The sequence below is a fragment of the Panthera leo genome, chromosome C1, assembly GCF_018350215.1.
Source record: "Panthera leo isolate Ple1 chromosome C1, P.leo_Ple1_pat1.1, whole genome shotgun sequence".
NCBI lineage: Eukaryota > Metazoa > Chordata > Mammalia > Carnivora > Felidae > Panthera > Panthera leo.
The window spans coordinates 783,527-811,489 of record NC_056686.1 but is presented as its reverse complement, the minus strand read 5'-3'; the positions used below and the strand labels follow the sequence as shown (position 1 = coordinate 811,489).

General features: G+C 55.2%; 1 protein-coding gene and 1 long non-coding RNA gene across 3 annotated transcripts in view; one reads left to right on the top strand and one right to left on the bottom strand.

The window, feature by feature from the left end:
* Positions 1 to 38: 38 nt before the first annotated feature.
* Positions 39 to 8,895, bottom strand: LOC122227325. The gene is made up of 3 exons (XR_006205973.1): positions 8,709 to 8,895; positions 7,731 to 7,854; positions 39 to 162 (listed from the first exon to the last, which is right to left on the bottom strand). It is a non-coding gene; the product is annotated as an uncharacterized LOC122227325 (long non-coding RNA).
* A 9,134-nt stretch (positions 8,896 to 18,029) lies between these two features.
* GNB1 (G protein subunit beta 1) overlaps positions 18,030 to 27,963 on the top strand; it is an 87,210-nt gene continuing 77,276 nt past the window's right edge. For both annotated transcript variants that reach the window (XM_042950603.1, XM_042950602.1), the window contains exon 1: positions 18,030 to 18,238. The gene's annotated coding sequence lies outside the window, so the exon portion shown is untranslated. The remainder of the gene's footprint in view (positions 18,239 to 27,963) is intronic.

Below are 27,963 nucleotides of genomic sequence, written 5' to 3'. Positions count from 1 at the left end.
TAGTGGTCTGTTTTTCTGGAGATCCCCGGCTGATACAGAAGGCCATCGAGGGCAGCGCGTTCCAAGAACCTGGGCACCTGTGCACGTGCCCCCGGGGCCATCCTCCGACCGCAGGGCACACGGTGTTTCCTCCAGGCAGGTCCGGAAGGGAGGCTCAGGCACCTGCAGGGAGCAGCTGAACTCACAGACTGAAAACCCAGGCCGGATTGTGGTGAAAGACTGCATGTGCTTCCCCAGTGACCCCTTCCCGGAAGAGAGAGGCCCGTAGACTTCTCCGGGGTCCCCGGGGTCCTCCGGGGTCCCCGGTGGGAAGACGCCACGAGGCCCCCCACCCCTCCGGGGCAGCCTCAGGGGCGGACCAGCTGTGCCGCCGCGGGGCCCAGGTGGAGCCTCGGAAGGGGTTATCGCTCCCGAGTCCGCATGGCTGGCCTGAGGCTTCCTGCTGCACAGCCGACTTCCCGCACCCGATCCTGCCCCCTCCCTGCCTCTGGGACTGACCCCTGTGCGTAGCGTGAACGCAAACCCCATCCCGGGGTCGGCTTCCTGAGGGCCCACTCCGCAACTAGAAGGGGTATTGGAAATGGATTCCTCGCCGCCCGGCTGCAACGAGGTGCCGCTGGGGTCGGGCACACACACGCCTCCCTAGTGGCCCACCCGCCCCAGCTGTCACTGTGGCGATCGGGCAGGATGGGCCAGAGACCAGGTGGCCGCTGCCCAGCCCCTGACCGTTGTCAGAACCTCGACAGGGAAAGCTGGGACCTCGCCGTGTGGGTGGAGGACATCCAGGTGGGTGTCCTTCGGAACATTCTGCCTCTGCAGGGTTTGCTCACCTCTCCCTGGGAAGAGCTGCACCCCCGCCCCCCGCCGAAATAGAATGCGGAGGCCTCATCATCCCCCCCCCCCCCTTGCCAATCCCCGGCAACATTTGTCCCCTTCAGGACATCCACCTCCGCTCCTGGCCACTGGGCTGACACCCAGGGTTAAATTGCAGCATAACCGGGCTGGGGATGAGCTGGGTCTGACAGCTCAAGGACAGCGGAGGATGAAGAGACCGATGGGCTGTGTTGGCAGGAGCCGGGGACACGGGCGGCCCCCGCGGCCCCGCTGAGGGGCCGGAGCACGAGCCAGGCAGGTGTGAGACCCTACACGGACCAAGGGTTCTCAAAGCCCCCTTCTTCTTGCGGCTCCTGCCTGAGGCTTCCTGAGCCGGCACAGGGCAGGCCACAGTCCGGAACCCACACGCTGCACGGTGCCTGCAGCCAGCCCCCTCGCCCACCGGCAACGGCGTGCACCCGTGACACGTCTCCCCTGGGTCCCAGTGTGCTGAGTACGGTTGCCCAGGAGTGCCCCCTCCCCACCCCCTCTTACCTCATACGCCCAAGAAAAATTCCGTGCCCTAGTCTTGAGTCTTTGTTTCAGGGTCCACAAGGGGAGCCTGGACCAGGGGAGTAAAAACAAGCCAGCCCCGGACCATCAACCGTGGCAGGTGGTCAGGAATGCAAGTGTAAGATCCCAGGCCTGTTCAGGAATGGCCATCGCCGGCGACTGAGGTGAAAATGTGATGTGAGGGGTGCCTGGGCGGGGGGGGGGGGGGGGGGGGGGGTGCTCCGTCAGCTGAGCGGCTGACTTCGGCTCAGGTCATGATCTCGCGGTTCATGGGTTCGAGCCCCATGTCCGGCTCTGGGCTGACAGCTCTGAGCCTGGAGCCTGCTTCGGATTCTGTGTCTCCCTCTCTCTGCCCCACCCCTGTTTGTGTGCTCTCTCTCGCTCTCTCTCTCTCTCTCAAAAACAAACATTTTTTAAAAATTTGTTAATGTAATGTGAAACTTTAAGGTAACCGCTAAAATAATAGAAATAAGTTGCATCAAGTCCACATCTGTGGAGGGAAAAAAGAATAAAGAAAATGTAATGAACCTAACAAAATGCAGGACAGAAGACAGAAGCCTGAGAAAAGCAGCATAACTTGAAAGCAGAAAGTAATGTCATACAAGTAAACCAAGCCACCTGACAGAGCTCCCAGGGGCCAGGGCTGGAACAATGAGAGCAAGAAATGAATCAAGCAGGATCGGATTATAACCGCATATATCCATTGTGCACGGAAGCATGACACCAACAGACAGGAAGAAAATACCCACAAACCCCATCTCTGATGAGGGATTCGTGTCCAGAATACGTAAGGGATTCCTACAACTCGGGGCGCCTGGCTGGCTCAGTCGGCAGAGCATGTGACCCTTCCTCTCAGGGTCACGAGTTCAAGCCCCACATCGGGCATGGAGTCTACTTTAAGAAAATACGTTAAAAAAAAAAAAATTCCTACACCTCAACAACAACAGAAATAACCCAATTAAAAATGGGCAAAGGACTTGCATAGACATTTTTCCAACAGGAGATCCACACGTGGCAAAGAAGCACACGGAAAGCTCACCGTCACTAATCATTAGGAAAATGCAACTCAAAACCACAGTGACTTATCCCTTCCCACCCAGTAGGATGGCTATTCTCAAAAAACAGAGAGCGACAAGGGTTAGGGAAGAGGCGGAGAGATCGGGACCCTGTGCGCAGACAGACGGTGGGAATGCGAAATGGCTGCGTGGAAAAGTCTGGCGAGTCCTCAGAAAAGTAGACGTAGGATGACCACGCGATCCACGTATGTACACAAGAGAACTTCGAGCAGGGGGATCCACGTCCGCCTGTGTTCATAGCGGCGTTATTCACGATACATAAAAGGTGGACACAACCCAAAGCACCCCAAGGGAGGGATGGATGGATGGATGGAGACACGAAACATAGCGTATGCATATGTGATAATAAAAATTATGCGTCAGCTCCACTGGGCTAAGGGCCCCCAGACAGCGGCGGAGCGGTATTTCTGGACGCGTCTGTGAGGGCGTCTCTGGAAGAGATAAGCGTTTGGTTCTGTAAGCTGACTGTCCTCGCCAAGCCAGGTGGGCCTTGTCCAGTCTGGTGAGGGCCCAAACGGAACGAAAAAGACAGAGGAAGGGTGAGTTTGCTCTCTGCCTGCCTGGAACGTCCTGCCTCTCTGGCCTTCGGACTCAGACTGAATCACCACGGGCTCTCCCGGGTCCGCAGCCCGCAGAGGGCAGAGGGTGGGACGCCGTGGCCTGCACAGCTGCGTGGATCAGTTCCTGCGATCAGTGTCCTCAGCTCAGTGTGCGCGTGTGCGTGCACGTGCATGTGTGTGCGTGCACGTGTGTGCGTGTGTGCATGTGAGTGCGTGCGTGCGTGTCCTGTTTCTCTGGAGAACCCGCATAGAATGTACAATGGAATCATTCAGCCATAAAAAAGAAGATGCTGGCAGCTGCTACAACGTGGATGCACCTGGAAGACACTATACTCAGTGAAACAAGCCAGTCACAAAGGACAAATACTAAGAGAACATCCAGATGGCCAACAGACAAATGAAAAGATGCTCAACGTCATTAGTCATCAGGGAAATGCAAATCAAAACCACCATGAGATGTCACCTCACACCTGTCAGAACGGTAGAATCAAAAACACAGATGGGGCACCTGGGTGGCTCAGTGGGTCGAGCCTCTGACTTCAGCTCAGGTCGTGATCTCACGCTCATGGGTTCGTGCCCCGTGTCGGGCTCTGTGCTGTCAGTTCGGAGTCTGCAGCTGCTTCGGATTCTGTGTCTTGCCCTCTCTCTGTCCCTCCCCCACTCACGTTCTGTCTCTCTCTGTCTCTCAAAAAATGAATAAACGTTAAAAAAATTTTTTTAATATTTTACCACTGCAATAAACATAAATATTGATGAGTCCATATTGGTATAAGTGATTCATAAATAAATGGGGGAGAAGAGCCACCTCTCCCGTACAGAATTCCAAATAATTCATGTAGTTATTCTAGCCTCATGGAGGGGGGGGACACAACCCAGGCCCCAACAGTGACTTCCCTCCACAGAGTATGGAAACGGGGAACCAGGTGCTGCCCCCCTCAGGTGATCAAGGTCAACATGGCAGTCACGAGTCACCCCCAATATGATGTGGCGAGAGGGCACTGCACCCCCGCTGTGGTCCTCCTGAAACGCACACCCCCAGTCTAATCATGAGACAGCACCGGACAAATCCCAGGAGGGGCACGTTCTACAAAGTGTCCCGACCAGCGCTCTTGAAAACTGTCAAGGACATTAAAATAAAGAGAAAGTCTGAGAAACTGTCACAGCCCAGAGGAGCCCAAGGAGATGTGATGACTTCATGCGGGATGGGATCCTGGGACATAAGGAGGACGTTTGTTAAAAACCAAGGAAATCTGAATAAAGCAAGGACTTTAGTTAAGAATAGTATGTAAATACTGGTTGCTGGTGACAAAGTCAAACGTACCATGCTAGGGAGATAGTCCTATCATAGGTGTGAAGTGCGAAGTGCATGGGAACTCTGTACTCTCAGCAATTTTTCTGTAAATCTAAAACTGTTCTAAAAATAAAGTTTTTTTTTTTAATGTTTATTTATTTTTGAGAGAGAGAGAGAGAGAGAGAGGAAGACACAAAATCCGAAGCAGGTTCCAGGCTCCCAGCTGTCAGCACAGAGCCCGCCGGGCGAGTGGGGGGGGGGGGGGGGGGCTCGGACCCACAAACCATGAGATCATGACCTGAGCCGAAGTCTGACGCTTAACCGACTGAGCCACCCAGGCGCCCCCAAATAAAGTTTATTTTAAAAAATAAATCTAAAAAAAAAAAAATCTAAATACGTCAATAATCAAAAGAACTCATTTAAAACAATCGCCACATAAACCGAAGTCTGTCCGACTCAATAAAAACAGACCCCAGCTGCTTTCTGCTCACAGACACAACCTTCAGAGAGAGGTTGCAGGAAGGCGGGCAGGGCGGGTGGCTGCACCCAGGCTGCAGGGGCGGCAGCTCCCCTCCAGGGGGCGCGTCTGGGGCGGGGAGCCCCTCCGCACCCTGCGCTCCGCACGCGCGCTAAGTCTGCGGGCGCAGCCCCAGAGCATCCTTCCTCAGCAACCCCTGGGTCTGAACATCGACCACTTATTGATCCACAAGGAAATCTCCACATTGGAGAGCGACAGCAATCTGACCGCTGCCTACCGAGATTCCGATTAATTTCGAAATCAAGACGAGAAGAAACAGCCAGAGGAGTGGCAGGGGGCTGTTTCTGCTAAGGGAGGGGGCGGGGGAGGGACACAAGTTTGTCTGCAACAAACCACCGCGGCCACGGCTGATCTCCTCCTGGAGAAGGCCAGACCCGGGGCCCAAAGCCCCCGCAAGGTCCGAGGCGGGGCTTCTCTTAGCCCAGGCCCGCCTCTCAGCAAGGCCCCGCCCCTTGCCCGTCACTCGGCGCAGGCCCCGCCCCAGACCGCACCCTGCCCCGTCACTCAGAGAAGGCCCCACCCCCGGCCCCAGGCCCGTCTCTCGGCGCTGGCCCCGCCCCCGGCCGCACCCTGTCCCGTCACTCGGCCTCAGCCCCGCCCCCGGCCCGTCACTCGGCCGGCCCTCGGCTCCCGCCCGGAAGCTGCGAGGCTGGCGGCGTCTCCACGCGTGGGCACCAGGCGGCGCTCGTGAGCCGTGCGGAGCCCGGCGGGCCGCGATTCCCCGCTAGAGGTCATTTAGGGTCTGGGGTCGGACGGCCCCGCGTTGGAACTGGGCCAAGGTCGCCGCCTAGGCCGCTGGTGCGCGCCGCTCTCTACCCCTCGTCTCAAAGTCTTGTCTTCAAAGCCTCGCTTTTGGATCCAATTGGCAGGAGAAAAATAGACATAAACATCCCTTTTCATTCACTCCTAAGGCGGACCCCACAGGTGGCGGGCCTTGGGGAAGGGCACAGGCTGTGGGAAAGTGGAGTCTTCGGCGGTCTTGGGCTGACCTCCGACCCGCATGTGCAGGCCCCCAGGTAAGCCCTTGAGCCAGGGGGACCACAGCCACACGCACACACGCCCCGCCCCGCCTTGGGCTCCCGGGACACGGCCTGGCTGCTGTGTGACCCTCCTGGCCGTCGGGGGGGGGGGGGGGGGCTCAGCTGGTGCCTGGAAGTCCTGTGCTCCCTACCCCTGCTCCTCCCACACCTCTGAGACTCTTCCTGCTCCGTCTTGTTTGCGCGTGAACACACCAAGGACGTGGTGTCCAAAGCTAAAAGAGGTTTCAAATGCATCGAGAGCCTCTGGGGCACCTGGGTGGCTCAGCTGGTTGCGCACTGGCCTCTTGATCTCACAGTTTGTGGGATCGGGCCCTGAGTTGGGCTCCGCGCTGAGTGTGGAGCCTGCTTGGGATTCTTTCTCCCCCTGCCCCTCCCTGCTCATGCTGTTTGCAAAATAAACTTTAAGAAACATATGTCGAAGGGGTGCCTGGGTGGCTCAGTGGGGTAAGCGTCCGATTCTTGACTTCGGCTCAGGTTATGATCTCACGGTTTGTGAGTCTGAGCCCTGCAACCAGCTCTGCGCGGACACTCGGAGTCTGCTTGGGGTTCTCTCTTTCCTTCCCTCTGCCCCTCCCCTACCTGTGCTCTCTCTCACAAAAATAACTAAATTTACAAAATAGAAATATGTGTATATGTGTGTACATATGTAAAGCCTCAGACTTCTGTCGCGGAGTCCCAGTCGGCCCAGCAGCCAGAGGGGGGCAGCGGCCTGAAGGTCTGCCCTGCACGGAGGGGAAACAGGTTCCAGGTAAAGCCCCTGGGGGGGTGGGGGGCGCTTAGCCTAAGGCAGCACCCATGGCCTGTGGGGCACCCCTGGCCCTGGCCTCAGTCGTGTTGCAGGTGGTGCCCAGTCGGGGGTGACCCACAGCCCCTCACCCTGCACCCTCTTCAAGGGCTTCCTCCCCATTGTCTCTCTCAGAAGTCTGGGCACCAAAGTGCCTACCCAAGGCCTGGGCCCCGGGGCCACCAGGGGCAGCTGGAGGAGCAGTGGGGGGCAGGGGGGGGTACAGACAGGCCCTTAGGAGTGGGATCCAGCAGACTGAGCCACTCCCCCCACCAGGGCACTCCAGAGCAGGTCTGGGCATGGGACTTGGGCAGATGCCCAGGGGAATATAGCAGGGCCCAGCAGGTCCCCGACACACGTCACAGTGAGAGCTCCAGGGCCCCTGGCACCAGGCAGCCGCCCCACGTGCCTAGCCACACCTGCTGGTTTCCAAAACACCCGGTGCCTGCAGGCCCAGCCTCCCCGGGAGGGGCAGCCCAAGGGCCCGCGGTGCTCCTGACTCCTGTCAGCACCCCTGCTGCTTGAGGTCCCAGCCCCCCACTTCCTCTTCCACCTCCTCAGGCCCCAGGTCCCCCAGTCTCTGGCACCACTGCCCTTGCACACCATCTTCTCCAGGCCACGTGGCCCCAGGTCCCACCCTGCCTCTCCGTGCCCCTTCCAGGCAGGCCTTGCATCACCTCCCAGGCGTCCATGGGCTGGGCCTCAGGGACAGGATTCTTAACAAACAGCCTCAGGCGCCAGGAGTACTCCTGAGTTGAGCTGAGGCCAGCCACCCAGCCAGGCAGGACGGAGACCCTGAGGGCTGGGAGATGGGGGGGGGGGGGGGGGAGGCAGCAGGGGCCCTGCAGAAGGGCAGTGTTCGTCCCCCTACCCCCTGCCTTCCCCAGAGCACATGGTGCCTGGCCTGAGTGTCACGTGCCCACTTGACTTAGAGCAGAGCCTAGTGGCCAAGAGCAAGTGGGGGACAGAAGAGTGTGGGGACCCAGTGACCCCCCTCCTTGCTGTTCCAGCCCACACCAAACTGCAGATAGCCTCATAGGCCCCCGCGCACTCACCTTCGTTTCAGAAGATGGTTTGGGGGTTCTGGCTGTTGGGGCTGCCCTTGGGTCCTTGTTAGAGGTCCCAGGGCAATTCTGTGGTCTCTACAGGCGGGACTCACGCACGGGGCAAGAGAGCAGCCTGTCAGAGAGAAGACTTGCTAGGCAGGCGGGGGGGACCGGGGTCACTGTCTCAGCCCCCAAGGTGAAGAAGGGAAAGGTGAGGGGCTGGTCCCCCTGCAGGTGCCGACTGGGAGGAAGGGGGCCCAGCGGGACCGAGTGCAGAGGGCCCTCCAGGGAGCGAGACCCCACCCCGGCCTGTGCAGCCAGCAGCTGGTTTACTCAGGCCCCCCCCCAGGTTCTGCCCTGGGTAAGGAAGGGTCTCTGCCCCACAAGGACCAGTAAATGAGAACCATACTGCCGAGAAGCGCGGAGAAGGGCAGTGGTGTGGGGGTGGGGCAGATTCTCGCACCGGGGGCTTGTGGGGGAGGGCCACCGGAGTGGAGGCAGGGTGACAGGAGCCCCGTCCCACCCCACCCCCTGGCTGTGCTCACACACGCGTCTCTTCCCGGCCAACTTGGGGACCCCGTAACCCCATGCTGATCCCTGCTTCCCTGGTCACGACACCCCTTCCTTCGTCTGCAAAGTCCCTACTTCTCCCTGGGGTGCTCTTCCTTCTCTCCCCTCTGCCCTTGAGGGGACACTGGCAGCCCAGAGACGTCCTTGGCTACGTACACTCCCCCTGGCCCTTCACCGCCCACACCCCCACCCCCCCGACCCTCCGCGTCCCCCACACACCCACTTCTCCGCCCAACATCTGTAAGCATCTCGGGCTGGAAAGATCCAACACAGCGCACTCTCCCCCTGCCCCATCAGACTGCCTCCGCCAGCGGCCCCTCCCCACCCGCCCAGCTCACCGCCCAGCTGCTCGGACACCCTGGCATCACCCCTGCCCCGTCCGTGCCCAGATTCCTGAACCTCCACAAGCCTCCTCACCTCAGAATTCGTGGCCCTGTCCAGCCCGCCCAGCCCATCGCGCTACCCTGCACGGGGCTCACCCCACCCTGAGGCAGCCAGAGGGGGCCCTGCCCCTGCTCAGACCCCCCGGTGGTTCCCACCACTGTCCGCCTCACCGCCACAGGCCTGAACGGAGCTGACCACCACCTCCGAATGGCAGAGATTCTAAGACACCACCCACAGCCTTCTCCTCTCTGAGTTTACCTTTTTTAAGGAGTAGCTGATAAATGCCAATGGCCTTTTTTTTTTTCCCCAGAGAAAGAAAAGTAGTTCCTCAAATTCCTATGGCATTGCAAGGGACTCAAACTAGCCACAACAATCTTGAGAAAGAACAGAGTTGGAGAGTTGGAGGACTCACACTTCCTAATTTAAAATTTATACAGGGGCGCCCGGCTGGCTCAGTCCGTGGAGTGTGCAACTCCTAATCTTGGGGTCATGAATTCGAGCCCCGCGTTGGCCATAGAGATTACTTAAAATAAAATTAAATTGTCCACCTTGGCCTGTCCTGTGGGCCACGTGTTCCTGTGTCCTCCTCTTATTGGCCGTGGGTGAGCACCTGACCCGGTGCCCATTCACGAGCTCCTGAAACATTTCTGGCATAAAACCCACAAATCAGAGCTTCATTTGGGCCGCCTGGCTGGCTCGGTCGATGGACTGTGTGGCTGACTCTTCATCTCAGGGTTGTAAGTTCGAGCCCCACATTGGGTGTAGAGATTACTTAGGAATAAAGAAAAGGGGCCTCTGTGTGGCTCAGTTAAGCATCCAACTCTGGATTTCAGCTCAGGTCAATATCTCAGGGTCGTGAGATCAAGCCCCACATCAGGGTCCACACTGACAGCACGGATCCTCCTTGGGATTATCTCTCTGCCTCTCTCTGCCCCCCCCTTCTCTCTCTCAAAATAAATAAATAAGCTTTTAGAAAATTAAATAAATAAAAAATTAAATTCAAAAATCTCAAAATAAAAAAAGTATACGAAGCCACAGTGACTGGAACAGTGTAATATTGGCATAAAGACGGTCATTTAGACACGCGGGATGCGATGGGGAGCCCAGAAAGAAACCCCCACATGTATCGTCAATTGATTTTCAGCAAGGGTGCCAAGACCATTCAACAGGGAGGGGACAGTCTTCAACAGACGGTGCTGGGAACACTGGACGTCCACGTGCAAGAGAATGCAGTTGGACCCCTGCCTCACACCACACATGAAAACTATCTCCGAGTGGATCGGAGACCTAGATGTGAGAGTTAAACTACAAAGCTCAGGGGCACCTGGGTGGCTCAGTCAGTTAAGTGTCCGACTTCAGCTCAGGTCTGTGAGTTTGAGCCCCACGTCGGGCTCACTGCTGTCAGTACAGAGCCCACTTCAGATCCTCTGCCCGCCTATCTCTCTGCCCCTCCCCTGCTCACGCTCTCTCTCTCTCAAAAATAAACATTAAAAATAAAATTATAAAATTCTTAGAAGAAAACACAGGAGTAAGTCTTCATCATCTTCGATTTGGCAATGGTTCCTTAGATGTGACACCAAAAACCACTATAACCAAGAAACAAAAAAGGAGAAAGAGATAAATTGGACTCTATTAGAATCAAAAACTTTTGTGTACCAAATGACACTACCAACAGAGTGAAAGTACAACAGAACAGGAGAAAATATTTGCAAATCATGTATCAGATAAGGGTCTAGTGTCCAGAATATGTAAAGAACTCTTACAACTCAACAACCACAATAAAAGTTCAAAAACAGGGAAAGCGGGACACCTGGGTGGCTCAGTCAGTTAAGCGTCCGACTTCGCCTGCAGCCACGATCTCGCAGTTCATGGGTTCGAGCCCCACGTCGGGCTCTGGGCCGACAGCTCCGAGCCCGGAGCCTGCTTCAGATTCTGTGTCTCTTTCTCTCTCTGCCCCTCCCCCTCTCATGCTCTGTCTCTCTCTCTCTCTCAAAAATAAATAAACTTAGAAAAAAAAAAAGGCAAAGATCTGGAAGAGACATTCCTCCAAGGAAGATATACACGTGGCCTCTAAGCACACAAAAAGATCGACAAAGAGTGGCAGCGGCCCAAATGCCCATCCGCCGATGAACGGATAAGCGGAGGGCGTTGTATCTCGGCCCTGGGTCTCTCAGCCACAGAAAGCTATGGAGCACTGACATCGTGGATGAACCTTGAGGGGATGGCATGGGAAGAGACTGCCTAAGGGGCACGAGGTTCCCTTCCGGGCTGATGGAAACATTCTGGAACGAGGTGACGGTTGCAACAGGAACGTGAGCACACTTGATGCCAATCAACTGCACACTCCGATAGGGCCTCACTGGTACACTTTGTGTTGTGTGTATCTTACCGATTTAAAACAAGAAGCCGGTGTGGCCGAGCCCTATGGGGGGGAGTGCCTGAGGGTGTCCCCGTCTGGTTGGGGGAGTAGGGGGTGCCCTGTGAGCAGGAAGTTCTTCGTGGAGACCGTGTGCCCTGGGCTGAGCCGGGGGTGGGGTGGGAACAGGGGCGCTCGGGCTGCGGTGCTGATCCCTGGCCCCTCTTGGGAGGGGCTGTGTTGGAGGGTCTTTTTGTTGGAGAGGACAGTCCTTCCAGGTCTGTGCCTGAGGACACGACAGGGGGCAACTGGGACGATAACCAGGATACAGGCCCAGGAGAAACGGCCATTCTCGCCGGGTGCCACACTGTGTCCAAACCCAGGTGACACGAGGTGGCAGGTGTGGCCCGGCGGTCTGTGGATGACGTGGCTCGGGACGTGGCACGATTCGGTAGGTGATGGGGCGTGACAGACGGGATGCCTGGTGAGGGCGGAGATCTGGGGCTGTGTGACTTAGGGACCCGCATGCCCTTCCCTCTGTGCCGCTGTCCTGGCTCCGTCCTGCTTCCCCAGCTCCGGGAGAGGCTTCTCAGTGGCTGCCTGAGACAGGACGGTGGGTTCGGGAAGGCTTGGCAGGCACCCCAGGCGCTGGGCCGCCCACCCCTCCCCGCCGGCCTGCCGGGGCCACAGGTGCAAGCTGTTTACGGGGCAGGTGTTGGCGGAACTGAGTCCCGGGGCACCATCCACGGGGAGGTGAATCCCCAGACGGACACGGTGCCCCTCCCCCGGCAGGGCACCGGCAGTGGCAGGTCGGGGGGACTGGAGACCAGCCCCCCTCCCATTTCCCCGGACAGGTCCCTGTGATTACCCCACCACGTCCCCATCAGTCCCTGCTCATGTCTGCGGCAGAAACTAGGAGACGGGGTGGTGCGCAGGCTGCCCCCGCTCTGGGGGAGGGGTGCCACGCCCGGGCTCAGGCCAGTCACCCTGCACGGACCTGCAGCCCACCAAGCCGGTGCGGCCTATGCTGGTATGGGCAACACTGGGGCTGTGTCCCCACCGCCTGGCCTCAGGGACCCCCCCCCTCCGAGCATCCTCAGGCCTGTTGTGGCACCTCAAGACAGGAGGCTCGGCCAGGCCAGGGCCGAGGGGGGTGCCCGGAGTCCCAAGGCCTAGCTGAGGCAGCGGCCGCCCCCAGCCCCCCACCCGGCAGGTCCCCTCTGCCAGACCCCATCCATTCTGGGCATCGTGCCTCCCTGGCCTCCCCTCTTTCACCTGATCGTGGGCGTGAGGGTCTGGGTACGCCCCCTCGGACCCCTGGCTCTTCCTAAGTCTGCATCATACTTTCTTGGTCTCTGGTGAGTGCTCCCAGCCCTGGCCCAGGATGCCCCGGGTCATTGCTGGCAGCTACGTTCCAGGGCTGGGCAGGTGATGGCCTAGATGTGGGGAACAGCTGTGGCCTCCCCGACAAGGGAGCCACCCAGGCCAGGACTGGAAATGGGGCCGGGGTGGGTGGGAGCGCGGACTGTCCCCTGGGGCGCCCTTGATGCCCCTTGCCCCACAAAACCCCAGAGGCTGCTTTGGGGTTGGGGGCACAGCAGCCAAGGAAGGTGGGCTCTGTTCCCAGCAGTCAGTTCCAGGACGGAGCAGGCCAGGGGCTGGGGCAGACGGGCCTCAGCCAGGAGGGGCCGGGAACTGGGGCCTCTGCAGGCCTTGAACTCGACAGAGGCTTCCTTTTCCTCTATGAGTAGCTCAACTGTTGCCCAAACCCTGCTTTTGGCTAGGAAGCAGGTAAGGACCCCTGTGTTTGTCTCTGTCCAGAAGCCCTCCTCCTCCTGGTGACAGCACCTGCCTTTGCTCTGGGTGCTGGGTGGTGTCCCAACAGGGGCACAAGCTGTGACCCCTCCATTCCCTGCCTCCAGGGCCACATGAATGTGACTGGGGCCCTTCAGAGCCTTCCTGGGGTCAACATACAGATATCTCAGTCTTGGGAGCCCTGTGGCTGCTAAGCTGGAGACAGGAAGACACGCCCTAGCAGACACAGTCTCTCTCAGGCAGAGAGAGAAAAGGAGGCGCCAGAACGGGGGAAGCAGAACCAGGAGGGGAGCCCCAACAGCCTGACCGAGCGCCTGGATCCATGTATACCTGAAGCCCGGACATCTGCTCATAGACTCGTCCCCTGAGCGAGTCAATCGCCTCTTTTCACATAAACTGGTTTAAGCTTCTGTGACTTGCTACCCTGAGCCCGATTGACCCCACTGGCACGTGGACACTTAGTGCACATCTGTGGGACACACGTTTCTGGGGTACACGTGGGGGATACTGCTCTCCTTGATAATAGCCACATTTTTCTCTATTAGAGGGGTTTGTATTTTCAACCCAAGGTGTCTCGCTCCACAAACGACACGGAAAGCCTCTGTCTGGGCTCACCTGTGGCATCCAGAGCCACCGGACGGAGCCAGGCTCCCCAGCTGTGCTAGCACAGGTCTGCCATCTTCAGTGAGACCAGATGTGCCCATCACACAGAGCCCCACGGAGGAAGAAGGGCCCTCTTGTTACCAGCGCCCCGGGAAGGCTGCTCTCGCGAACACCGGAGCTGAGCACCGCCCCCACGGGCTCAACCCACTCGGGACGGCGCCCTCTGGGAGTGGCGAGGATGCCACCTGGACCTTCCCTCGGATGATGTCTGCTCCAAATCTTAGGGGAGACATGTCTTGTGTTTGCCGCCCCCCTCACTTGGCACTTCCTGATTCCCCACTACCCCCTCAAGTTTGGGGGGCCCCCATGAGGGATGTCTCATCTGTGACCAAAGGCAGGTGACCGGGAGGATCATGGGCTTGGAGGGCAGGTCACAAGAGGCATGGTAGGGGACTTGGGGACAAGGGACAGACCTGGGAGAGTGAGGGGGAGGGTCTGCCGGCAGCTGGGCCAAGTAGCCAGCACCCTCCCCAAGGCCGACAAGGCACACTCTGCCCCTGCCGGCCCCGGCCTTGACCTTCTCTTGGGCTCTGAAGCTGTGCACCCCTCCCACCCCTGCACCTCCACGGGCTTTGCTTCAGCTGACAGTCACCTTTTTGCTCTCCCTGTGTCCCTCCCAGCAGCCCCTGCGGGCACCCGTATCACGGTGGACCCGTGGTCAGGGACATGGGTCTTCTTGGCACCCGTGGGCCCTTGGGAAGTGTCTGCCGAGAGAAGGAAGGAGGGGCGGGCTTCCTCACTCTCCTGACCCTGTTCTGTCACCAGACCCTGCCGCTGGCAGCCTGCAAACTAATTAGGGCTTCTTCTGGATTACCTACATTTTGCACCTCGCCCTGTCTTCCTTGTCCCAGTCCTGTCCTTTGGGGCCAGGGGCCAGGGTCAGGCTCTGGCTCACCTGCCAGAAGGGAAGACAGGATGGCTTTGTGATAGAGGCACAGACGGTGCTCTGCGGGAAGGGAGCTCCGGAGACCCTTCGAAGCCAGGCTCGGAGCGTGGCCCCTGGGTTTGGGTCCGGGTCACGTGCACAGATTGTGTGAAGAATTCAGATTTAAAAAGACCTACTTTCCGGTCAGGCAACTTCCTGCTACAGAGCAGATGGGGCGGGGGCATCTGAACAACGCATTTGCACACCCCAGGTTTTCAGTGAAGGCCGGGCACCGAGCCAGGCACCAGGCCAACCGCTTTCACCCTCGGGCCCTGCTCAGCCCTGCAGCCCCTGGACGGCCCTGCCCAGGGCGGGGTGCAGCGGACGGGTGTGGCTACGGACTCAGGACTTCAGGCTGATCTCTAAGCCACTTATCTAGAGAAAGAGGGAGTGTCACCAGGAAATCTGGAGAAGCCTAAGTTCTTGGCCAGCTGAGCACAAATTCTCCAGGCAGTGGCAGAGGGTCCACCGTGAGCCCTGATTTATGCCCCACTGAGGAGGGCGCTGGCAGCAGATGAGGGCCCTAACTGCAGAAGGCCGGGGCAGGGGGGTGGAGGGGAGGGAGGGAGGGCAGCTCCCCAGAGCGTGCTTCCTGCCCTCAAGGTCCAAAGGGCTCTGGCTGGAAGCTAGAAGCTCCAGGGCTCCTGATAGCTGACCAGGGCGGGTGTCCCTCTGCTCCCTGGGGACTAGAGCTGGGAGAAGAGCCCCGGCCCCGTGGCTTGTGTATTTTGAAGGGGAATGAGGCCCTGGGCTGTGCAGGGGACCTGGAAATGAGGACCCAGGGCTCTCTCCTCCTTTCCTCCTGCCTCCCCCTCAACTTTGCCATCACGTTCATCCATAAACACACAAAGGAGGATTCCGGGCCTGGGCCCCAGGTCAAATTCCAGGGAAGGGCTTGCCCTACCCCACAGACCTAAGGTTAGCTGGGGCTCCAAACCCTCAGATGGCTGGTGTAGGCACTGGCCTGGTGTCTTCGTGTGTGGCCTTGTTCTGTGGCCTTGGTGTACCTGGGGATGGGCCCAATCGGGTCTGTGGTGGCCTGTGGGATAGGAGAGTCAGGCCTGCAGCCTGGTGCCCACCATGCACCTTGGGCAGGCATGAAGGGATCCCGGCTGGTGAGGTGGGCATTCTGAGGGTCCCCCAGGCCCCCTCCCATCCCCACAGGAGTACTCGGGTCTTCACAGAGACCACTCACCCCCTTGCCCATTTCCTTCTGCTCTGCTGCTGGCCCTGCCCCCCCACCCCCTTCCTCCTTCTCCTCCTCCTTTCCCCCTCCTTTCTTGCCTCATTTTCCTCTTCTCCCTCCACATTTCCACTTCTCTAAGTCCTGGACCTAGGTGGGCACTGACAGCTGGCGTCAGACCTGCTGGATTCAGAGGAATGTCACTGACCCTGAGTCTGCGGCCTTGGGTCCATTGCTTCTGGGACGCACCTGCCAACGCCCAGGACACTCATCTTTCCGACTACGCATCATGCACCTCTCCTCTGGAGCAGTGGGCAATGCCACAGAGTCCCCAGGCCTTGTCCTGGACACAGTGACCATTCGGTTCCAACCTTGCCCACTCCCCTGCCATCTGGTCCTCATGCTGAGTCTTGTCCGTCTCATTCAGATCACAGAGCATCACCCACACACCTTGCACCCATCCCATAAATGTTCCCCGAGGACCCACTGTGCACCTCATGCCCTACTTGTCAGGTAGAACAGCGGGCAAGGGACTCAGTGCCATCTCCAGCCGGGGAGATGGGCAAGGAGAAAGCAGCCCACAAACGAACCATGTGAGGTCTCAGGAATGAGAGCTCTGAAGAGAAATGTAGCCAACGAGCCACTGGGGCAGAGACCGGGGAGACCTCTCTGTGGAGGTGACGGGAGGTTATGGGGGAGACCCTCCGGGGCAGATGGAGTCACAGGGGCAAAAGGCCAGAGGGTAGATGTGGTGATCTGTGTGTTTAAGGAGCAGAGAGGGGTCAGAGTGCAGGACAGCAAGGGCAGAGGAACCTGGACATTGTGGGAGGGGCAATGGGAACTGTCATGTCTGCTGAGCAAGGTGGACATCCCTGCTGCCGTGGGGACTGTGGTGACCTAGAGGAGGTCAGAGCCCGTGTGGGGTGAGGAGGGTGGCGGCAATCACGGGAGATTGGTTATATTGGGGGGGGTACTTTGTGTGTGTGCGTGTACATGTATGCTTGTGCATATATACACTCCTCAGCTCCTGCTGCTGAAGCAATGGTACTCCGGTAACAGTGAGTACACCTGCAGCCCTGATCCTGGCTTCTAAGCACCACTCCCCACTAAAAGGAACCAGGACTTCTCGCAGAAATGGCTGAGCTCAGGGCTGGGCAGGGAGGGTCTAAATTGAACCGGGAATATCCTGTGCCAGGAGAGGAGAAGGGCTCTAGGAATGATGGGGACATGCTTGAATGCTGATAGGAAGGCCCCACAGAGTGGGAGGGGGCGGGACCACCAATGCAGCCCACACCTGGATGGGAAGGTATGGGCTCCCTGCTGGAAGAATTCCACACAGGCTGGGAGGAGCAGAGGCCTGCATCTGGCCTGGGTTGATTAGGGTCAGGGACTGCAGGCTCTGAAGGGAGGAAGGCAGTGGGTGCGTGGTTGTTGCAACCCGGGAGCCAGGGGTCAGCTGGAAAGAAAGAGGTGGTGGTGGGGGACTATTCCACTGACTTTCCTGGGGGTGTCTACAGGCTGCGCACATATGACCCATGTCCTCCTCCTACCTGACCCCACCTGAGGGGCTTCATTTCTCAGCGGCCTTCGCGGAGGTCGGCCATGCGTTTCCCTCCCGACACTCTTCGGTGGTCACACGTCCCTGCCCAGGCAGCCATTCCCAAGAGAAGTGCCTTGGGCTTGACCTCCCGAGGCCACACTGCTCACACCTGCCCAAGCTCCCATGAGCCCCAGGACTGGCCCCGTCCACCGGGTGGCGGGCGTCCACTCCTGGGTGAGCAGAGGCTGGGCGTCTGCGGAGGCGGACCCGGTCGAGCAGGGGTCCCTCTGGGATTTGGTCAGCTCGGTTGCACGCCCAGGCCTGAGGGCCGGCTTGGGTTGGGTGTGTGCACATGTGGGTACCCGTGCAGAGTGCAGATGTGGGGTGCCGAATAAAGAGTGCAAGTGCAGGGTACTGAATGCAGGGTGCAGGATGCCAGGCGGGAGTACTCGGCACGTGTGCGGGATGCGCTTATGGGACACGGGTGTGGGGTCGAGTCAGTCCCCACCTCTGGTCCTGCGGCCTCCACTCACATCCACTTGGCGGGGAAGCGAGCGGGTCGGCCCAGGCTAGCTCAGGGCTCCCCGCGCAGTCCCTGGGCCACCAGCGAGGCTGGTGCCTGGGCCACCAGGGCTGGGGGGCCTTCCGGAGCCCGTTCTCCTACGGCCAGCGCGGCCCCTTTAAGCCGCTCGCGCACGCTCCCGGGGTGGGCGCAGGGAGGAAGCGCGCGAGCGTGCGCGCGCCGGGGCCGCGGCCGGGCCGTGCGTGCGCGCGCGACGTGCGCGGTGACGCGGCGTGGGGTTTCCCGAGGCTGCGGGCAGGGGCCGCCGCGCCCATCCCGATGGCTGGAGGCGTCTGAGGGGCGGACGGAGGCGGCGGCGGAGCGGGAGCGGGAGCGGGAGCGGGCGCGGGCGCGGGAGTGGAACAGCCGCCGCGGGACCGGACCGAGCCTCGCCGGCGCACCTGCCCGCAGCGCCCGCGGAGCGGCCCGAGCGCGACCACCTCCAGAGCGGCGGCCGAGGCGGCTGAGGCGGCTGAGGCGGCTGAGGCGGCGGGGCGCGGGCGCGTCAGGCGGGACGAGGTGAGCGCGGCAGCCCCTGCCCCGCGACCCGGGCCACGGCCCCTCCCCACAGTCGCCTGCCAGGAGCCGCCCCGCCCCCACCCTCCCCGCCCCCACCCCGCCGCGGGGCCGCGTCTTCCTGCCCCGCCCGGGTGGGGTCGCGGGCCGGGAGCGGGCGGGGACCCTGCGGGCTTCGGCTGGGGCCGGGGTCTGGGCGGTGGTCCGGTGGCCCAGGTCCGGGGTTCGGGATGTGCGGCCGGGGTCTGGGCTCTCTGGCCGGGATCAGGGTCCGGATTTCGGGCCCTGGGGCCAGGGTCGGAGGGGCTGGAGGCTAGGGGTCTTGGGGCGGGGGCTTGGGACCCTGAGGCCAGGTCTGCGATCCGCGTTCTGCGGGGTCCGGGTTCCAAGCCCGCGGTCCTGGGTTCTCGGTCTGGGGTCCCGGGTCGGGGTCCGCCGACCTGGGTCCTGAGTCGCGGTCCGCGGTCTGGGACCTGGAGTCCGGGGTCCTGGGTCGGGGTCCGCGGTCCGATCCGGCCCGATCTCACGGGGGGGCTGTGCGCCGGAGGCTGGCCGGGGAGGAGGTGCGCTGGGCCGGGGTCTGCAGGCCGGCCGGGTCGGGGCCGCGAGAACAAAGGGAGCGGCGGGGTTCTGCAGGGGGTCGAGGTGCTCGTCCCTTGCCTCGGGGAAACGCTGTTTTAAATACACCTTTTCTGGGGACTTTGAAGTTGGTGCTTGCTGGTGACACGATGAAGAAAGGGGGGCAGTGAAATGAGGAAGCTGAGGCCCGGCCGGCGGCTGCCCGCGGGTGGCAGTTCGGGGTGGATTTAAGGCAGAAACAAAGAGCTGTGCCGGGAGGACCGAACGGTGCGATCCTCGGCTATTTTCGTTTTTACTGAAAAGTGGGAGGCAGCCCGTCGCGAGCCCGTCGTCGTTTTCCCCTCGCCGGGCGCGGAGCCCGCGGGGCGGGGCGGGGGGCCCGGGAGGCCGGGCGGCGGCGGCCCCCCGCGGCGGGGCCGGGCCGGGGTCCGCGCGCCCCCGCGCCCCCGCGCCGAATGAATGGCTCGGGCCAGGCCCCGCTACAAGATGGCGCGTCGCCGCCGCTGCCATTGTCAGCCGCCGCGCGCTCCCGGCCTCCTGCGCCCGGATTGTGCTTTGGGCCCCATTTACATTATTTAGAAGGGCCAGGGTGGGAGGGAGGGAGGAAGTGACCCCGGGCTGCGCGTCGCCCTTCGTCCTGCGAGCTTTTCGGTGGCAGCGGTGGGGGTGGGGGAGGAGTTGAGCTGAAAATTCCACCCGGGTGGTGGCTGAGCCATTGGACTTTTGAAGACACCCCCCCCCCCCCCGTATTTTTCCTTGCGAATTATGTTAGGTTCAGAAGGTATCGAAGCGTGTCTTAAGTCCTTTAAATTACATAGTTAGCATACGGAAGTAGTACTGGCTGTATCTACTTAATTCCTCTTTGTGGAAGCTTTTTAGTTTGGATTGTGAGATTGCATTTACTGAAGAAAAACAGCGATGTATGAATTTTTATGTTGGGGAGGGAAGTTACTGGACATTGACAGCTACAGAATTCATGACTGAATTTGTGTGTCAACGATGTAGACCTCTTAAACTGTGGTTTTAGTTGGGGGGTGTTTTTTGTGTGTGTTTTCGTTTTACAATCCATCTGATAACAGTGATCTCAATATTTGATGATTAAGCAGCTGCTTATGAGATTGATTATTAACTAAGAAAACGTCTAGATTATTTTTATGATTACCAAATAAATGGAAGTAGTATTAGCTCTGTAAGAATTTCCTTTTAAGTCTAGACAGTGGGTAAGGTCTTTAGAGTGTTAGCAGTAAGATTTTTACATGAATTCTTTGCTTTTGAATTTGAAGCTTTAATCTTTTTTGGAGGTAGAGAAGTAAGGTCTTAGTCTGAATTGTGCTAAGGTAGATAGAGTCTATTCTAGATTCTTCCGGAAGGTATATATTGCAACAAGAAAGTGAATAGGCAGTTCCTTTTTTGCTTCCTTACTAATATTGGGTGTGTGGGTGGGGACAGAGTTGGTGCCACCAACATGGAAACAGTCTGAGAACCTCCACACAGCACAATTGGATGGTGGCTCTCGGCTTGCCTGAACTCTCCAGCGACTAGAGTTGGCCAGAAATGGAGAGCAACTGGGATGGTCCTTTAGAGGCCAACTCGTCAGACCCTGTAGGGGGTGGGGGGTGGGGGGGGTGGGGGGTTGGGGGTGAGGCCTCCAGTCTTTGGTGGCTGTGAGGCCCGACTGCAAGGAGGTTAGTGCTCCCCGCCCCACAGGCATTGTAAGTGCTACAAGGTTTTCTTAGTGAGAATTTGGGAAAGCAAAGTTAAGTTTTGTGACCGTGCCTGTGGCTTATTCCCATTTCTTTCTGCTGGGGAACCAGTGTTAGGGCTACATTTCATCTGCTGGAACGAATGTGTATGGAGGAGATCGTTCCTGCAGTTTTGACTCAGAACTGACACTTTCTTAAATGAACACACCTATCAGACAAAAGCCTCTCCAGCGAGGTACTGGAGTTCACAGCAGGGCTGTATTTAGATCACCAAAGAGGTGCTCAGTCACTTAATATCCACTGAAGAACATTCATGATACCTTAGGAAAGATTTCTTGGTTTGATATTTTGAGTTACTTCTGTTTTTTTTGGGGGGGGGAAGTAAGTTTCCTCAAATTTAATTTTAATCTCTAACCAGATTTAAAAGAGTGTTAAAAGCCTGCAGAATAATGTGCTGTCTTTTTTTAAGGACTAAAACTTAAAACCTCTTCAGATTTTTTCATGCTTAGTGACTTTGATTGCAAAGCTTGAATCACCTTGGTAGACTTCTAGTGACAGCTTGAGAAAGAAAGGGACTGATTTTATGAGGAGTTAATTTAATTTTTAAAGCTTTGTTCTGTTACATTGCTAAAAATTTCTGTTGTCCATTGGTTTGATTGAAAAAGTTGTATTTCTCCAAATAGCTTTGAGAAAGGTCTTTAGGATATCTGTAGACTTACCATCAGTTGGCTTTTTAGCGAATACATACTTTAATGAGTAACACTGATTTGATTTTAGACCTGCGGTATTGGCATCTATCTTCATTGGGTTGTTTTTTTCTCTCTGCCCGTGTTGGTTTTTCTGGCTCATGTTGCTTTCCAAATTGGATTAAATTCTTACTGTCTACAGACTTTGGCTTTGAAAAGCATTAGTGGATTGGTAACAGATATCCTCAATTTTATTATCTGGGCTTGACCATATGGCATGCTGTATTATTTTGAAACCCCTATTAGTGTAAGTCCAGTAAGGCAATGAACAAAAAATCTTCAACTCTTTTAACACTGGGAAAAATTCTGATCTCAGGTTTGCATTCATTGCTCTGTGGTTAGAGAAATTATGAAGCAGATGGGCCAGTTAAGTGTTTGGTTTTGTGAACATGAAGTGAAGGGGTAAAAGCAAGCTTAGATTGAAACAGGTCACATACGCATTTCACAAACGGACAGACGCGTTTGTGACACTGGAAGGAAGGGCTGTCTAAGTGTGTGTGGGGGGGTGTGTATACATTGAGTAACTCGACATCATGTTGATTATTCTGGGGAAAAAAAAAAAAAAAGGAATACCGTTTCTTTTTAAAGCTATGGGTGTTGTTCCAGAACTCTTATTTAGGAACTATAGACAATCTATAGACCTTCAAATTGGTCAGAGGATTTAGTGGAATGCTAAAAGCTTTTTAAACCTTTTAGCCCTCCTGTTCTTGTGGCAGTGCCTGCCTGGCATTAGGTACCACAGTAATCGATGGAAAGAAATTACTCCTGGCCTCCAGTGATCTAGAAAAGCTTCTCGTTTTGTAGAGCAGTGTTTTCTTTTTCTTTCTCTCTCTCTCTTTTTTTAAGACTTAAGTATCTGCTTATTTGACTTTTTGAAATTTTAAATTTTTTAAAATTAGAATTTCTGGGCAAAACCATTTTTTTTTTTTTTAAGTTTATTTATTTAGAGAGAAAACACCAGCGGGGGAGGGGCAGAGAGAGGGACAGAGGATCCGAAGCGGGCTCTGTGTTGACAGCAAAGAGCCCGACGTGGGGCTCGAACTCATGAACTCTGAGATCAAGACCTGAGCCGAAGTTGGATGCCTAACTGAGCCATCCAGGTGCCCCTGGGGAAAAACCATTTCTACACGCATGGATTTAAAAGACAGGGGGCAAAAATGAGTACAATACAATAAAAAAAAATAAAAATAAAAAAAAAATAAAAGACAGGGGGCATCTGGCTGGCTCAGTTGGTAGAGCTCACCCCTCTTGATCTCCAGGTGTGAGTTTGAGCCCCACGTTGGAGGTAGAGCTTATTTAAAAAAAAAAAAAAAGAATCTACCTCTGAAATCATTGTTGCACTATGTATTAACTAACTTGGATGTAAATTTAAAAAATAATTTTAAAAGAAGTAAATAAAATATCAAGTCAGGGTTATCTGGGGTAATTTTAAAGAGATTATTCAGTTGAACCTATATTGCCACTGATAAAAGGTTATGATTTAATAATGGCCCTCCTTCCTAGGGTGGCTGTTAGTTGACAGATGTGTGAAGCTCTTCGAGCAGCGCCTTGCCCGCAGGACACCCATTAGCCATTTCTGCTGCTGGTGGCCTTGCTTTGTAAAAACTTCCTGAACCGTGATCATGTTAGATAATGTAAGAAGACAGCTTACTGAAAGATTTGTTTTTTCTTTCTTCCAAATGGTTCCCGGGGAATATCATTAATTTGGGGTACGGAGCATATGTGTCAGCTGTCTTTACAAATCCCTGTCATTTATTTACCACCACACCGTCTCCTGAGTTTTCTCACATTGTTTTCTTTTCTTGAAGGACTTTCTTTACCTTTATAGTAGAATTTTGATCCTATTTGCAATTTGGATCCTATTTGAATTTTGATCCATTTTGAAAACTGGCAGAATTATTTTTTTTTTAAAGATTTCACCACAGCCTGAATGATGACTTGTTTTGATTTTACAAAACTTTGGTGTCCCTTGATTTGCCAATTAATGACAGTAATAATGAAATATTTTTCATATATCCTTATGAATACTATAACTGGAAATTGGTTTAACAAGTGCTTATTCAGTACCTTGTCTGGTAGGTGCTGAGGCTATAAACTGCCATAGAGTGGGCGTGGCCCAGGGCCTCACTGAGTTTATTGTTTGATAGAGGGCCTCACAAGCAGAACTGCAAAGGAGAAATGCACGGGCAGTGGGTTACAGGGTCAGCTAGGGTTCAGTGACTGCTTCTCAGAAATAAAGTGTGTTTTAAGTTGAGACCTGAAGCACCCTATATCTGGAGTGTGTCTGTCATGCATTTGGCGGGTGGAGGGGAAGGAAGGAGTGTTCCAAGGTGGGGGAGATGCTGTGTTTCTCATGCAGCCACCTTCCCTCCCTGTGTCTCCACCCAGAGCAGCGTCTATTGCCTGGTAGTGGTAGGTGCTCAGTGATTCCGTATCAGAATGAAAGAGAGCACAACAGCTCATCCAGGGATGGAAGTTCCAAAGGGCTGGAGGGTGGTAAGAAACGGACACTGAGAGCTCACAGTCTTAGGAAAGAGTTGCACTTTTACCTCAAGGGCTCTAGGGAGCCTTTAAAAAGTTTCAAAGAGCAGATTGAGGGGCGGCTGGGTGGCGCAGTCCGTTAAGCATCCAACTTTGAGGTCGTGATCTCATGGTTGGTGTGTTTGAGCCCCGCATGGGGCTCTGTGCTGACAGCTCAGAGCCTGGAGCCTGCTTCAGATTCTGTGTCCTCCTCTCTTTCTGCCCCTCCCCTGCTCACACTCCATATCCCACCCGCCCCCTTCTCACAAAAACATTAAAAAAATTAAAAAAAAAAAAGGCAGATTGACCTAATCAGGACCATGGCATGGCACTTGAGCTTGGAGCGTGTTCGGATGAGAAAGGAAGACTATGGTCAGAGCTCCCGAATGGGGTGCTTGGTGTAGAGATGAAGGCGTCTGGACTGGGGTGGTAAAGCTGGTGGCTGAAAGACGGGGCGACTGAGTGGAAGGTAACAAGAGAAAATGACCTCGGGAGTCTCTGTCCTGGGCATCTGGATGGCTGTTTGGCATTTACTGAAATAAGGAGCAGGAAGCTGGGGGGGTGGGGCGTGAGTTGAGTTTGAGGACCCTTGAGGCATTCCCATGGCCTCCAGCAAGGGTGGCTCAGCCCTTAAGCTTTCTGCTGTGAAGCTCTTCTCCCAGAGGTTCCTTGTGCTGTTCACTCCTTCATTCATGTCTTTGTTCGCGGACTCCCTCCTCAGAGGGTGTTCTCTCATCTCATGAATCTCTACCATTTAAAAAAATCTTTTTTTTAATGTTTATTTTCCGGAGAGAGAGAGAGAGAGCCACTAATCTCAACCATTTTTAACCTGCTCTGCTTTCCTAGTCCTTGTGCTGATCTCCCTGCCAGTTCTAAGCTCCACGAAGACTAGAAGTTTGGTACACTACAGTATTACCAAGTCTCTGAAACAGGACCCGTGAAAAATATTTGGATTTTGAATATGTGAATGTGGAGCTCTGGAGGAGTGGTCTGAATTGGAGGCGGGCCTTTCAGAGTTAACAGTATTTAGATGGTGATTGAAGTTTTGGAAATAAAGATTACTAGGAGCCGGGGAGGGGGGGGGGGTTAAAGTGTGATCTGTGATTTATTTTTTATTTTTTTATTAAAATTTTTTTAACATTTATTATTTATTTTTGAGAGACAGAGCATGAGCGAGGGGAGGGAGGAGCAAAGAGAGGGGGACACAGAATCTGAAGCAGGCTCTAGGCTCCGAACTGTCAGCACAGAGCCCAAGGCGGGGCTCGAACCCACAAACCGTGAGATCATGACCTGAGCCTAAGTCCGATGCTTAACTGACAGAGCCACCCAGGCGCCCCAGATTTTTTTATTTTTAATTTTAATAGATTTTTCTTAAGTAAATTCCATGTCCAACATGGGGCTTGAACTCACAACCCCAAGATCAAGAGTTGCATGCTCTACCGACTGAGCCACCCAGGTGCCCCCTCAAAGTCTGATCTGTGACTCCTGTGGGTCCCTGAAACCCCTTTCAGGATCCATTCCATCAAAGCTACTTATACAGTCATTAAGATGCTACTTGCGGGGCGCCTGGGTGGCGCAGTCGGTTGGGCGTCCGACTTCAGCCAGGTCACGATCTCGCGGTCCGTGAGTTCGAGCCCCGCGTCGGGCTCTGGGCCGATGGCTCGGAGCCTGGAGCCTGTTTCCGATTCTGTGTCTCCCTCTCTCTCTGACCCTCCCCCGTTCATGCTCTGTCTCTCTCTGTCCCAAAAATAAAATAAAAAACGTTGAAAAAAAAAAAAAAAAAAAAAAAAAAAAAAAAAAAAAGATGCTACTTGACTTTCACTGTGTTGACGTTTGCATTGATGGCACACGAGCAGTGGTAGGTTAAACTTCTAGCTCTTCAACACAAATCAGGGCTGTGGTATGAAACCAGTTACAGTATTGTAGTTGTAGTATTCTTCCTCATCATGAACTTGTGTTTAGAGAAATCCAGTTTTAACATCTGATGAAGCATAAAAGTAAATATTATTATACTTTAACCCTGATACCTGTTTTCTTCCCGTCTGTGAGGCAAAATGGGAACTAGGCCTAAACGCGCGTGCACCCCAACTACAACAGCCTCTCCTGGACTGTGCCACACACAGCATTGGAGGAAGAGCTGGCAGAAGGGGATGGCCGTTTAGACAGGGGTTTTTGTATGGCAGATACTTTCTGAAAATTAACGAAGCAAACCAGATATTTCAAGGAACATTACTGACAGTATTGTTGGCAGTGATAAAATTTGAGCTTTCAGATGGAAATTAGAATTTTGGAAAACTTGATTCTGCTATCATGAGCTTGACAGCTTCCCAGTATTTAAAGACTTTTCTTGTAGGTGATGGTACTTAGGAATGTTTCTTTTTAATATTATGTAATGAAATGTGTCAACATTTGGAAGATTTGCTTAATTCAGTGAACTGGTAGTTTCCCAATGGCCTGTGTGTGAGGCTACAAACTCACAGATGGTGAAAGATCCATTCAGAGCACAAATCCCACGGAATTTAAGATGTAATGGTATTAAAAATTAATTGACACAGTTTCAGATTCCATATCAGAACTTCCCTTTAGGATGCTTACCCACTTGTCAAGTTTTGATGTAGTATCAGAGAAGACTGCATGTTTATTTGAAATGGCTGTTGGGGTGCCTGAGTGGCTCAGTCGGTCAAGCATCCGACTTCAACTCTGGTCACGATCTCGCGGACTGAGTTTGAGCCCCTTGTCGGGCTCTGTGCTGACAGCTTGGAGCCTGGAGCCTGCTTCGGATTCTGTGTCTCCCTCTCTCTCTAACCCTCCCCTGCTTGTGCTCTGTCTCTCTCAGTAATAAATAATAAACGTTAAAGATTAAAAAAAAAAAAAGAAAGAAATGTCTGTTAAAATACTCCTTCCTTTTCCAACTATGTGTCTGTGTGAGACTGGATTATCCTCATATACTGCAACCAAAGCAAGACATTACTGCAGCAGATTGCAGAAGCAGATGTGAGAGGGGTGCCTGGGTGGCTCAGTTGGTTGAGCTTCAGCTCGGGTCATAATCTTGCAGTTCGTGAGTTTTCGTGGGGCTCTGTACTGACAGTGTGGAGCCTGCTTGGGATATTCTCTTTCTCCCCCTCTCTCCCTCCCCCTCCCCCACTTGTGCCTGTTCTCTCTCAAATAAAACAAAAATTAAACAAGAAAGAAACAGATGTGAGAATTTAGCTCTCTCCTCTTGAGGTGGACATTAAAACAGGTAGGCTAAATAAAATGTAAAATACTGCTGTCTTTTCATCAGATTACTTCTTAGTTATTTTTCGAAAAAATGTTCTTTATGGTAACATGTAATAGGCTTATTAAACGTTTTGAAAACTTTTGTGTTTTAATTTCTAACATAGTAAGTATATATAGATATAACCCACAGGGACAAAAGCCCTCTGATTTTCAGTAATTAAGAGTGTGGAGGGAGCCTGAGACCAAGCCATCTGAACAGCAGGGATTTGGAGAGCAGTGTAGTGGTTAAACCAGCTGGGCCACATCTAGGGCACTGGCCCAGGGTGACTGCGGGACTGGAGACAGGCACTGTGTCTCCCCTTTTCCCTGCTGTTTGCAGCATTACAGGTGTAGGATTGTGCCTTTTCCTGGGGAGAAGAACCCAGAGATTTCTGTAAAAGTTGAAAACCCATTGGTGCAGCTTGAGGAGAGGAAGAGAAGCTCCTGAAGGAGTGACCGGAAGTTGGGAGAATATCAGAATACAGCATTGGAACGGAGGACAGTCTTGGGTGGGGGTGGGGTGGGGTGGGTTGGACAGAGTAGCAAATCTGGCTGAGAAGTAGACTGGGACTATTCAATGCCAAGATTCCCCGGGGCCGAGGAGTGACAGTGGGGTGTGGGAGGCTCCGAAGCAAAGGGGTGGAGAGGCGTGTGAGGAGGGAGGGCTCCGTTCCACCCGATTTCGGATAGAGTAGCCTGGCATTGTCAGGTGTGGAGAGGAAGGGGGCTGGAGCGGGGAGCGGCAGTGGTCTGCTTATTCTGGGGGCTGAGCGGTGCCTGGGAGCAGCTGCTGTTGGGGCCAGGAGAGACACGACTCCACCCTGGGAGAGGGACGCCTGTCAGGTGGTGGGAAAGGCTGTGCTGAGAAGGAAGGCAGAGAGAGCAGGGCCCTAGAATTTCATTTTATTATTATGAAAAAAAT